This window comes from Anolis sagrei, chromosome 3 (genome assembly GCF_037176765.1).
Source record: "Anolis sagrei isolate rAnoSag1 chromosome 3, rAnoSag1.mat, whole genome shotgun sequence".
In the NCBI taxonomy this organism is placed as follows: Eukaryota; Metazoa; Chordata; class Lepidosauria; order Squamata; family Dactyloidae; genus Anolis; species Anolis sagrei.
Window position 1 is genome coordinate 150,932,002 of NC_090023.1, and position 14,406 is coordinate 150,946,407.

A 14,406-nucleotide genomic window follows, 5' to 3' on the forward strand; every position below is an offset into this window, starting at 1 on the left:
TCAAGAAGAGCCCATTAAGTCTTCGTGCGTTCATCTTTAATCAAGGTCTGGAATAGATATAAAGACAAATTTTATATAAAAAAAACCCACTATGGCTGTCACCACTAGAGGCCTCACAAAGCAGAATATTGGGATGGAATAATTGGCCTAATTATAAAGACATAATAAGAAAGGAAAGAGGAGAATTCAAGATAAAAACCCAACAAGAATTAAAAGACATAAATAGTAAAATTTCATGGTACCAATACGAACAAATTAAACAACACTTTAAGAGTGATAAAGAAAAAGGATTCGAAGAAAGTTCCTGCTTTTGGGATAAAATAATGCAATCAGAAAACAAATTAATTTCCAAAATATATAAAAAAATTGTTAGAAGAAGAAGGAGACGTAGGAAAAGAAAAAACCTACATGAGGAAATGGAGGGAAAACATAGGAAGAGAGATAAAGAAAGAAGAATGGGAAGAAGTATGGAACAAGAAGCTAAAATATTCAAAAGCAATGGAACTAAAAGAAAATTGGTTTAAAGTAGCACATAGGTGGTATATAACACCCCATAGATTAGGGAAATTTAATAAAAATACAAATACTAAATGCTGGAAATGTGGAAAACAGGAAGGGACATATTACCACCTATGGTGGACTTGCCCAAAAGCAGCAGAGTATTGGAAAAAAATACAAAAAACATTACAAAGAATATTGAAGATTGAAATACCTTGGAAACCTGAAACCTTCCTATTAGGGATACACAATATAAAATTGGAAAAAAATAAAGATAAAATACTTTTTCTATTGACGACCGCAGCCAGAATAGTCTATGCAAGACATTGGAAAGGAAAAGATCCCCCAGAAGAAGAGGAATGGTTAACGAAGATTCTCGACATAAGAAACATGGACAAATTAACATATATACTTTCAAAAAGAAGAGGCACTCCAACAGCTGAAACAGACTGGAAAGATGTTACAACATACTTAGCAGAAGAAAAAAATATGGAAATACTCATATAAAAGAACTTGAAGGAAAAGACAAACAAGGGGAGAGCTGAAAAGAGACGAAAGAGGGAAAGCAAAAAGAGGGAAAGAACAAAGGAACAGGAAGAACCTCCAAACGATACCGGGAAGTCAACACCAGAAGAGATTTCATTTTTCTCATCCCCCTCCCCCACTCTTTTCCTCACAATTCTCTCCCAATCTCTTCCTCTTTCGCACCCGACACATTATAGATACAAATATACATATTCATTGTTAATACCCAGAAAACACACTTTCTTCTATCCTCTTCTAAGTTTCTTAACCCATCCCTAGCCCCACCCATACCCTCTTCCCTACCCCACCTATCAGATATCCCTTTCTTTTTTTTATGCTTATATGCTTTGTTTTATGGAAATATCAATAAAGATTATTTTAAAAACAAGAAGAGCCCATTAAGTTAACCAGCTGCAACTGAAAACTTTATCCTCATAAAGTTTTCTTTTTAATATTCTCAATGTGTATTTTTTTCCAAAACAAAACTTTTCAAACATGCACAAATATGACTGAGGTCAGAAGCCTTACTGTTTCCTGGTTTAAAGTTGTAAAAACTAGTATCATTAATGACATTATTATTATCATCATCATCATAATCATCATCATCATCATCATCATCAGTTTTCCTCTTTTTAAAGAGATAAAAAATAGCTAACAATATTAAAGCAATACAATGTACGATTTAAAACCTCCTACACAAACCCTAAAATGGAATTAATCTAGCAGGAAAGGGGTTGTAATGTGAAGCAATTGGGATATATGAATAACCTGATCTGCCCATACCACTTTGACAGACTAATATCGAATTATTAAAATGTACAGATCTGACAACAACAAAAACTGAATATCCCAGTGCCTTCATATTACAACCATTTCTTGCTGGATTAATATGATGCTCCCCAAACTAAGACAAAACATTTAATCACTGTTCAATGTCACTTTCCTCTGTATTTCTAACCCAGTTTTTGTACATGCTTTACAGCTCATATGCATTTTTATACATCAAGGGGTAGATCGTATTAGCATATTTATGCTCTACATTGTAATCACACAAAAAAGAAGCACAAGAATGGAATAAACATACACACACACACACTCATGCTGGCATAAAGCTGAAATTCTTCCAGGCTGTAGTTTTCTCCTAAAAGCTCTCTCTCTCTCTCTCTCTCTCACACACACACACACAAACACACACACGTCTTTAAAAATAAACAAACATTCCTCCTATTTATCCCCACTGCTGTTGTTTGGTGCCTCATTTCCCAGTAGCTTTTTGTTTCAGAATTGCTTGGATTTTTTGTACACAAAAAAGCTGCCCTCATCTCCCATTAGCTCAAGTAATGTGGCATACTTGGCCCTATGACTCTGTCAGTAGTGACATATGCGTCAAAAATGAAATGGGTGTCCTTGCTGTGGGGAAGTCTATTTTTAGCCATGAATGATTCATTAACTACCGGGGTCTCCCAAAAGCTACATCTGTCAAGCTGTCAGAGGGGCGGGGGAATCAGCAAGGTCACGTTTCAGGAAAGCTGATAAAGGGAATGTGATTCCCCCTCCTCCACCCCTTTCAGCACACTGAAAGGCAGTGATCCCTGCAAATCCTCCTGTCTTGACAAATCGTTTGTCATGGAAAGTTTGCTTTGAAAAACAGCACCCCAGCCTTCCAAAACCTGCTTGGCTTATTTTACAGTTTGCATTGCAGAGACTTAATATGGTCGTGTCTGACAGTAAGGAAGAATGTCATTAATTCCACGTGCATAACTAATCAGGCCTCAGGGAAAGGGAGAAAAGGAGGCTACTAGCAAGGCACATGCAGCTACTTCAGTAGGAAAATGTCTGCTGCTCAATACAAAAGGATGGGGTTGCAAACAACACCTGACTCGATAGACTCTTCATAGGTCCCAAATGGGCTTCACAGTTTGATGAAGACACCTGAACTTCTCTGTCAGAGACTTTTAGTGCTGCATTTCAGGAGAGTGGACAAAACTCCATCGAGCCTTGGAGATACACTAAGGTGGCAGATATTGTAATTGGAAAAAAATCTAGGATAAAAATGCGAAGACAGGTTTCTCCTTAGGTATTCAAACAATAGTGAGCCCACACTTGCTAAAGTGAGAAAAATAGCATCAAGCATAGTGCCACATACAGAGATTGCTTACGTTATTTATCAGCAGGACTCAATCCTCCTATTAAAGAACAGGTGAAATATGGGGATATGTCATTATGTGAATTTTATTGTTCTGTGGTAAAAAAAATTCGTAGAAATAAAAGCAAAAAATTACTTTATTTTCAAAACAATAGAGATCATTTGTTGATTTGTATAGTACAATCTAGTTAAATTCAGATGACACCCCATGTGCCTTCCCTTTTGCTGGTGACTGCTGGCACAACGGCATGGTCCTGTTTCCACAACAAGCCAATTTTTTAAAAATCCAATTATCACAGGGACACAAATTGAGGTGAAATCTTCTGAACAGAGGCACATACAGCAAAACAAACACCACAAACACCAAAGGGCTCTCTCTCTCTCTCTCTCTCTCTCTCTCTCTCTATATATATATATATACACACACACACACACACACACATATACGCATACATATATATGTTCTCCCCCTCTCTCTATATATATAATTTATTTCATGCATTTCTACCCCGCCCTTCTCCCCCCCCCCCCAGAGGGGGACTCAGAACAGCCTCATACAAGCATCATGTGCTGCTATCAGCATATACCTGTCCGAATGCATCTCCCTCTATGTCCCACCTCGGAGTTTGAGATCTTCTCGGGAGACCTTGCTCTCGACCCCACCTCTATCACAAGTGAGATTGGTGGGGATGAGGAGCAGGGCCTTCTCGGTGGTGGCCCCTCACCTGTGGAATTCACTACCCGGGGAAATTAGGTCATTGACATCCCTCCTTTCTTTCAGAAGGAAATTAAAAACATGGTTGTGAGACCAGGCTTTTGGGCAATCTGGAGATTAGATAAGGACAATGACGACCAGAATCGATGGTACTGACAATGTGGAATGAATTTACGGACTCTGAGATGGTGAACGCTGAGTTTTAGATTGTTTTTTATTGATTTTGATGTATGAACCGACTGTCTTAATTGTTATAATTGCTGTTTACATGTTTTATCCATTGTTATGTTTATGCTGGCATCGAATCGTGCCTTTGTAAGCCACCCTGAGTCCCCCCTTGGGGGTTGAGAAGGGCGGGGTAGAAATGCGGGAAATAATAATAATAATAATAATATAAACAAACAAGGATTACATTTAAAACAGTAAAAATCATATTTGTCTACAGTTACACTTGAAAAATGTACCTGTTTCAACTTACATAGAGATTCAACTTAAGAACAAACCTACTGAACCTATCTTGTTCATAACATGAGGACTGCCTGTAAATGGCAATTAAATAAAATGTGAATAACATAATTATGCTGTATAAAAGAAGAATGTAATATCACCTGGAATTTTAGGTATAGCTTCCAAATTATCAAAATGGTGGAACAACTTCTCTTTAAATACTGGACAGTGGACATACTTGAATGAGCTGGGCTTTGCAAGTAGATTATTATTCTTGTCTACTCTTATCCACTTAAAATCTGATTTCAGCCTCCTGCAGAATTCTGGGATGTGTAGTTTAGTGAGACTGTTAAAGGCTCCTCCCTGAACTACAAACTCCAGAATTCTGCCAGAGGCAGCAACTGGATTTTCAGTGGATTTATTCTCTAATGTGAAGTAGTATTTCAAAGCTACAGATGACAAAAGTGTAGTCAGTCACTAGGGACCACTGCAGTTATAAGATTCTGAAGAATGTCTTACAGTCGAAACTATTAAATTAATAGGTTCCGCTTGTGAAGGACAAAGGGAGACTACAATTACCTGATCATTATTTCCAGTAACTACTGCAGGAGCTAACAAAAATGGCTAGTATGAGCTAAAGTTGCCAACTGAAGGAGATAACAGAAATTCTAGAGGAAAATGAACAAAATAAATCTTTTTATATTTACTCAAAAGCATTGTAAGGTCATTAAGAAGCCAAATATATACTTCAATTCAGACTGGATATCCTCATCACAATGACACATACCCATTTGACTGCACATGCTTCTTACATCACGGTTTTGCTGTTAATAGCCTTTAGTAAATTTTATTCTTTTACAGAAGAGATAAGTGGGTGTGGGGCTGGCTAGATAGAAGTTCCTCTACTGTTCATTTTTATAACAAGACAAATGGAGTTGTGCGCTGCACACATTTATTTCACATTTAACTGTGCTTTCCTTCAGGAGCTTGAAGTGGGTATCTAGATTCAATTACTATTTTAAGCAACAAATCAGGCTAACATCCAGATAGTTCACCAATACAAAGTATATTTGTTGACTAAAACAGCCTTCCAAACACTCTTTACAGCAGTACATTAGCAATCATTTACAGGAAACCCGTAACACCCTGGGGAGAGGAGATTGCTGCCTAAGCAAATTAACCTCCACAAAAATACAATGGACATTTCCCAGTACCTGAAGAGTCAATTCATAAACCACCGAAACAAGGGAGCAGGTTTTCCTTTTAAAAAAAATCATACCAAAATATACAGTGATTTTAAAGTGAAGCTGACTTCACTTTACAGTTTTCTCCACGGGAGATCAGATTCCCTGTGATTATGCTTTTGTCCCTGGTTAGAAGTAGCTGTGGGAGTGGGAACTAGGGAGTGATGATTGTGTTTAGAACCCCAACTTTTCAAGTAAAGACTACTTGTATTGTTGGCTCGTAATGACAGAAACAGCCAAGCGAATATGTAGTCTCATTTCTCAATTTCCAGTTTGAAAACATTAACCCAAGTGAACAGATGCTTACACAAGCTAACTTTGTTGTTGTGTGCCTTCAAGTCATTTCCAACTTATCATGCAGTTTTCTTGGTAACATTTGTTCAGAGGAAGGCTGTTGTTGCCATTCCCTTCATCTGAGGCTCTGCAAGTGTAACTTGTCTAAGATCACCCAGTGGTTCATCCATCATTCAAACCTAGCTTTCTATACATGCTGACTATGTGTGGTTTATTTTTTTTAAAACCATTTAAGTTTCCACAATAATGTAAAAGGAGAGAATAAATATGTTTTAGCTTTGTTTAATACAGAGCTGGACCTTGCAGGGGTGATTTTACTTTTGCAGTACTTACAGTTAACAGTAAAACAGTTAAAAAAGATTATTTAACTCCACAAATCTAAATCTGAAGGCTTCCTTGTATATTACCATCTTTCTGTCATAGCTAAGACTCACCTCCCCAAAAAGTCTGATTATACCTAAATCAGTTTTCCAAACCCTGAAAGCGGAAAGTTCCCATAGAGTTATATGAAGAGAAGAGAAGATTACCCATTAGTGATCCTGAACTGAAATGTTTAATTACAGACTTCTCATAATATACCATTTGATCCCCAGCAGAACATCTACATTTTACATCTATCTATGGACATTCCAATTTGTAGACATTTTCAAGGCAGCTTTCAAGACAAAATAAATCTGAATCACAATAAATTAATAAAATAATCAGATAAAATAAGGCAATGCATTAAAAAAAAACAAATTGTGTTGAATACACAACAGGTGACCCACGTTTTAAAAGTCTGCAGCAAACTACCAAAGCAGAAAAAATGTAATTGCCTGGTGCTCAAAGTCAATGAAGTTTATATTGGACTACAACTCCCCAAACTCTCCTGTTTGTACAATCACTGTCTATGCTGGCTGAAAATGGAAAGTGTGAAAGTCCAGAAAAATTGCTAAGATTTGCAGAAGATGATTGCCAAACTGGTTAAATAACTATCTGATAGTCAGGCTGTGACCTGTGGATTCTTGTCCAATGGCAATGTGGGTGCACTGCCATCTCTTGGAAATCCTTTGGCATAGCATAATAAATGTGAACACATGCACTGAAAAGATGGTACATCCATCACATGCTCACACCACTGTGCTCACAGAGTCGGCCTAGTTATACCAGGAGAAACCAGCATAGTATCTATTCAATTGATATAGTATGAAATTCAAAGTACATATTCTTTTTATCTACTTTTGTCACACTTGCATATATATTTCCAAGTTCATATCATTCTAATTGTTGCATTTAATTATTTTTAAAACAAAAAATTGCCTGTGGAAATACCTCTCTAAGAAGGGGGTTCCACAGCCTGGGAGCAACCATTTAGCAGGCTCTCTTCTGTGTTCCCTGTCAGGTTTGTGGGACAGAAAGAATGGTTCCCTAGAATAGCTCAAGACACATCAAGCTTATATACATTCTTGACATGACTAGCTATAAAATTACCAGCCACAATGGCAGATGAGCTCCCTCTATCAGCTCCAGCTCCTCATATGGGGACATGAGAGAAGCCTCCCACAAGGATGATAAAAACATCAAATCATCCGGGCATCCCCTGGGCAACGTCCTTGCAGACAGCCAATTCTCTCACACCAGAAGTGACTTGCAATTTCCCAAGTCGCCCCTGACACGACAAAAAAAAAAAACCAGCCACAAGCATGTATATAATGTAATTAAGAACCTAATCACATTGATAAGGGATAGCAGGGTGATTTGCCAGGCTCCGTGGTGAATTCGTGGGGCAGTGGAGCAATCCTGGTGCCCCATCTCCCCCACAGCAACACTTTCCCATCATACATGGGGAAGTGTTGCCATGTGGTTTCCCCTCACACAGGCCCGTTGTTCCCTACAGAACACAGTAAGCCTCCCGTGTCCCATGAGAAGTGTCCTACCACACAGTCAGGACACTTCCTCCATGAAGCCCCAGTGGAAGTTGCCATGCGTTGTGAGATGATGTCTGATGGGCTTGGCAACAACCGAGAACACCTATTTCTCCTTGTGTGATGAGGTCATATGAAGTGGCAATTGCACGACTGACAAGAAAGAATGTATATCCATAAAGGTAGGTCTAACAGTCACTGCCCATGTTAAGGAAGGATTACAATGGTAGAAAACTGGTTTGGTTTCTGCCATAGTTGGACATCTGCCAGGTGTGAATTCTTTGGAATCCTGTTGATGGCTTATTTTTATCACTGGCAATGCTTATTTAACTTGATCTATCATTTAAGCAAAATATTCATGAACTAGAAGTGTATGTTTCTTTCCTTTGAATGAAACTGTGGTGGCATTACTGTTTTCTAGGAATGAAGTTCCATATGGCTTTTTCTGGCACAAGACGCTTTCTCATTTCTCCCCTCCCCAGTTTCTGTTTATTTGTTCTTTCCTTCTCACTCATAAAACCCAAAGACCGCAAATATTTGACGAGGTGCTATACCCATGAAAATTCTGGCATGACTTTTACTAAACACAAGACTTGGCTGGAAACGTGTAGAGGATAATATTTCACTCACTGTGATTGTACAATGGGCTGATAAATCTCTCTTCAGCCTTTAATGTAAGAAATTTGAGGCAGACTATCTTACTCAAGGGAGCTGAGTGCAGCATTTATGTGTAACCACCACCACACAAGTGATGGCAACTCCCCCTCCCAACTTAGAAAGAAGTTTTCTAATAGCAACTTAGTTTGACCTTCTTCAAGAAAGCATTTTTCTTGATAAAGAGTTTCTTATTCATTGTATTGCTATTTCCAGAAACTGGAAAATTGGTCTAGTAGTGGGAGAAAAGCACTGATTAAATGACCTATATATAAAATTTAAGCAACCCCAAAGACCAATTTCACCAACCTCATGTGAACAGTCCTGGCAGATCAGACCAAAGGTTTATCTAATCCAGCATTCTCTTTCATGGACAACCAGCTAAAAGGAAAACCTTAGGCAGGATGTGAATGGCAAAGCATCCTTTTGCATGTGCTTCACAGCAGATTATATTCAGTAGCAAGCTATTCCTCATACTAGAGGTAATATATAGCCATCATGACTCATAGACATTGACAGTTTTATCCTCCATGGATTTCTCTAATCTCTTTTAAAGGCATCTGAATAAGGGAGGTCATCATTACAACTTTTGACAGCAAATATTTAAAATGCACCATGAAAAGAAGCACTTTATTTTGTATGTCCTAACTCTTAAATTTCACTGGGTTCCAATAGTATTCACTTTTTCACACCAGGCCTAATTTTGTATATACCTTCATCTCTACCATGTTTCCCGTTTCTTGTTTCTTTTCAGATAGAGTCTTGAACTCTGCCTTTTTCCATACCATCTTGAGATAGAATGGAATTGTTTTATATAAAACATTATGATATTGGCAGTTTTATTTTTTATTCCTCTTCTAACCATCCCAACTGAAATGTGCCTGTTTAGCAACAACCGTACACTGGGCCTATATCTTCACTGGACAGTTCATCATAAATAATGTACATTCCCCGCTTAGTCACCTCAATTCTGACCCCACCAGCGTATACATGAAGATCTTCACAGACCCACCACCATCTAATATGCGCATATACTGAACTGCATATGACATTTAATGCTAATTTCTCCTAAATTAGATAGATCTTTTAGAGGTTTTTCATTATTTGTATTTTTCTGCTTCCCCATTTCCTTCTGTCTAAACTACTGATGTCATAAGGATATTTTGCTTCATTATCATGATGTCATAAGGATATACTGATGTCATAAGGATATTTTGCTTCATCATCACCAACTGTGTAGCTCCTAATAATAAATGTATAACTTAATAGGCATCACTCCCAATATAAATAATTGGAGGTGAGAACCTCCTGTTTACATTGTTCCATTGTGAGAAATAATGATTAACTGTCCAAGCCATATCAAACAAAGGAAATATTCTATTTCTTAAGGAAGAGAACTGAAATGCTTAAATGAAAGGGTTTGTGGAAATCAGCTAACCAGGATACCCAAGGTATGCAAACTCTTCAAATAGATCAAATATTAATAACAGTTCAGTTGTATAGCAAAGAAACTTCAGGAGTAAGTTGCAGCTTCTACATAGGATTTGAACTGAATCAAAATGTAAAACAGAACCTAAGTAATTTATCAAATGGCATGTTTAAAACTGCGTAGGGCAGACGGATTACATAAAAATATGATATTGTCTATTTCTGGCCTACACATATGATCTATAAAAACAACCTGTGTGTGCGTGTGTGTGTGTGTGTATGTATATATATGAGATACCTTCTCCCATAATAGTTCTAAAAACATAGCAAAAACAGAAACTTTATCAGACTCCTACTGGACTACCAACATGACTAAAGATTTTGTTTGTTTACTGCCTGTTTACCTGGTCTACATTAGTAATTTTTAAATTATATTTTCTGGAAACATAAAATTCTCCAGAAGCCTACACAGGTAATGATGGATTAATCTCCATTTCATAAATTTACTAAACTTAAATCCAGTTTTTACACCAATTGCTTTAAGGCAAAGTTTGCAGCTTTTCTCAAAACATACATTAGGCTAAAACTAAGTCATAGAGTTGGAAGAGACCTTGTGGACCATCCAGTCCAACCCCCTGCCAAAAAATGTTCAAAACATTCAAAGCAAATAACTTGTCTAAGTTCACTCTCTGAGCTTCACAACTAAGTGAAGTTGAAAACTTGGATCTCCTACATTTTAGTGTGATAACCACTCCACTGGAGAGGAAGAGGTCTAGAATATCTAAATACAATCTCATGTAGATACCGGAAATCTATCCTGGCTTGGTTGGTAGCTGAAAACTACTCTATATTTTAGTTCTCCTAATTTCAATATGTTATAAATGTGCTTGTTGTTATATTTATTTAAATGTTACTTTTAGGTTAGTTTTATAAGTTACCATTGTTGTTTTACTTATTGTTTGATTTGGCTTGTTTCTTGTTCAGTCTTTATTGTGGCATTAAATGTTTGCCACTTTGTTTGGAAACCACCCTGAGTTTCCTCAGAGAGATAGGGCAGCTTATAAATAAAATTGTTGTTGTTGTTGTTATTTGAAACACATCAAGATTAGTCCACAGCAGACAAGATCACTTTGCTGGCTGTTGTGTTGGATCGCACGTCGGACACTTCCCAAGTGTCTAGGACTGTGATGTAATAATAATAATAATAATAATCATCATCATCATCATCATCATCGTCATCACCTTTATTTATACCCCGCCACCATCTCCCCAAGGTGACTCGGAGTGGCTTACATGAGGCCAAGACCAACAACACATCAGTAAAACAACAAAGCAGCAAGCAAATAAAACGATACAATTAATATAACTCACATATAAGCAGTAACACAAAAAAAAATTATCGGGAAATAATGCGTGCGGATCCCAGTAAGGTGGCCTTTTGCAGCTGGCAGATGGTAATTTTGTCAGTGCTTAAGTGCAGGCCAAGGTTTGTAGGCACAGCACCCAGTGTGCCAATTACAATGGGACCACGTTTACTAGCTTGTGCCAGTCTTTGCAGTTCGATCTTTAAATCCTCATAACATGTCAGCTTTTCCAATTGTTTCTCTTCAATCTTGCTGTCACCTGGTACTGAAACATCAATGATCCATACTTTGTTTTTTTAATAAAGTCAGGAGTACTGTGCTCCAAAACTCTGTCTGTCTGAATTCGGAAGTCCTGAGTAGTTTGACGTGTTCATGTTCTGTAACTTTTTCACCAGTTCTTTGTTGCAGGCAGATGGTATTTGTGGCACAAGTTCCATTATTATTATTATTATTATTTTTATTATTATTATTATTCATGGCAGATGCAGAAAAGCTTTCTCAAAAGCTTTATGACCAGTTTAAATGACCCAGAGGATATCTAGTGAATCATATTTTGGGGAGCCATATGAATCTAATCTTTAAGCTAGCCTGTCTGTTCTATCAGTAGACACACTTAGAAGGCACTCTGGTATTCATGCTTCAAATAAATCACCATAAATAAATAATCTCAGTTGCATTCCATCTTCTGTACTGTAAAGCTTCTTCAATGCCAGAGCATTATGTGTTATGCCACTGAGAAGTAAACACTTTTCTGCATTGACCTTTATATCCTTCAGAGCCTGCTTCAGAATATGCCTGCCTCATATGAGAGAACTTAAGCACAAACTTGATAGGGCCCAAACAGTGTTTTCAGATGAAGCTGCATTGTACCTGGCACTCTACTATCATTGCCAAGAGCAGAAAAGGGGAAGGTTTAGAGTGAAGACTAGACACACTCACAAATATATCAATGAACCATCACAGATCCAAGGAAATATGGAAGTTTTCACTGTTTTCATGTTCAATGGATATGTCAACACATATACAGACTCAGAGTTGGATCTGATTCCTTCTCACTAGCTTACGTTTAGGTAGTGGTTGGTGATGCAAAGAAGTGGTACAGAATCACATTCCATCTTAAACAGGTTAAAACTCTTAGGGGTCCAGAACTGTTTCAGAATAGGCTTGACAGGAAATGCATATCTTTATATTCTAACACCATCTTTGTGATCTTAAGGACATCACTAACACCTTTTTAAATTGTTTGTAAACTGAATTCCACCAAAACCCAGGGCTTTGAAATCCTGAAAAATAACTCTCCCTCAGAAGACAGGTTAATTGTGTATAGACTGTCATGGCTTTGCTCTTTATGTACAGTCCAGGGGCAACTGGGGGTGCCCAGTTTCAATGGAGCAGTGAATCTATTCTGGTTTAGGTTTGAACTTTAAAGAAGCTATCCAAGTTTTTGACACTTCTCTCCAGAACAGGGTTAACACCTTACCTAGCTACTTTACAATTGAATTAAAAATTCCAACTAAAATTGTGAGCAAAATCATTCCTCCGTTGCTGCAACTCCAGTATTCAAATAGGCCCTACCTTGAAACTCTTGTTTGAAGGTCTATCAATTTCAAGGCCATTTTAAAATTCAAGTAACAGATAAGGCTCTTGGAATTGCCTGTCCACTAGTAGCTCCTGGACAACTGTCTGTAAGTCACTAGGGTGTCTCAGCGGCACCCTAGTGACTTAATTGGTCGTTGCCTTCTCCACTAAGATATACTTATTTCTGGGTATTTTGTATAGTTACAGAATTGTAGAGGAATAAATAAAAACCTTGCAAAGATTATTAGAACCATATACAAAACCATCACTACCCCTTTCCCACCTGGGGGAGGGGGAGGGAGAGAGAGGGAAGGAAAGAAAGAAAGAAACCTCAAAGTGTGCAAGAAGAGTGTTCTTCCTAAAATAATTCTTCCCTGGAAGCACTATTGAACAAGTATCTTCAATTGACATTGCAAATGGCTCCAACTGAAGTTGCAATATGTGCAGATAGTTTTTGAAGAATTGTGTTCAAAGCAAATTTGCTTGTGCTTTTTCTTAGTGTGTGAAATTGCTGATCCCTCTTTTCTAGCCATTTCGTGTGATTGCTGCTTCTCCCTCTTTTTTCAAGCTTACCCAGAGCAAAGAGGATCCTGAAAAAGTGCTACAAAGAGCAGCAACCAGGATATTCATCAGCATCAAATTAATATTAAGAGTGGTGATGGGAGGGCATTAATTTGTTCTGCAGCATTGAATGTGCTACTTTCAAAGTGATTATTGGATTTAAAAAATGGTAACGCTAAGTGCCCAGTATTAAGAAGTCCTACTGCAATATTACCTTTGTGCCCAATTCTGCTATTTGCCTTGCACAGCAGACTACAGGATATCACTTAAACCACATCATACACACATACATCAAAAATAGCTCTTCACAAATAATATGGCAATCAATCCTATCCCCCACACCGAGATGATAAAAATATCTACAATATGGGTATATTATAATTCTGTCTTGGTTATAAACCCAGAAAGCACTTGATATCATTTAGAAATTGTATTCATTTCACTGGAAAAACTCAAATCTGCATGAACCTCTTCCATCCAAATCAACACAACCTGAAATTATTCTATTAATGAATATGATCCATATGTGTCACAGAGGCAATATTTGGTCCACGCAATCTTTCTTATATTAAAAACACATCCATGCTAGCCTTATGGTCATAATTATTAACTAGATTACCTCACAAACAAGTAACAACAAAACATCATAATCTTCATTTGTAATACTGAACTAAAGAAAGGCTATATGAAGAACCCATGGGATTTTAAAAACACACAAAAAACAAAACAAAATTGTACTTCCAACCACCACTACTCATTCTTATCCACAAAACAATGTATTATGATAGATTGTTTTCAGGATCCTACATTACTCTATAGACTGGGTAACTTGACAGATTAATTTATCAGCTGAATTTGTTTAGCTGGCATCTTCAGGAACAACTCAGTCAGAGTATCTACTATGTATTTAAAATATTGGAGAGTGTCTTAATTGGCTGTGATAATGCCCACAGTGCACAGCAGCCACTGCAAATGGCCACTTCCTTCCCAGAACTGTCTGGCAGAGCTCATGATGGCTCACATTACCCGCTCCTGCCATAAACCACTA

General features: G+C 37.5%; 1 protein-coding gene across 23 annotated transcripts in view; it reads right to left on the minus strand.

Annotated features, from left to right (window-relative positions):
• Positions 1–14,406, minus strand: part of KCNMA1 (potassium calcium-activated channel subfamily M alpha 1) — a 571,036-nt gene that overhangs the window by 298,144 nt on the left and 258,486 nt on the right. The gene's annotated exons all lie outside the window — the stretch shown is intronic.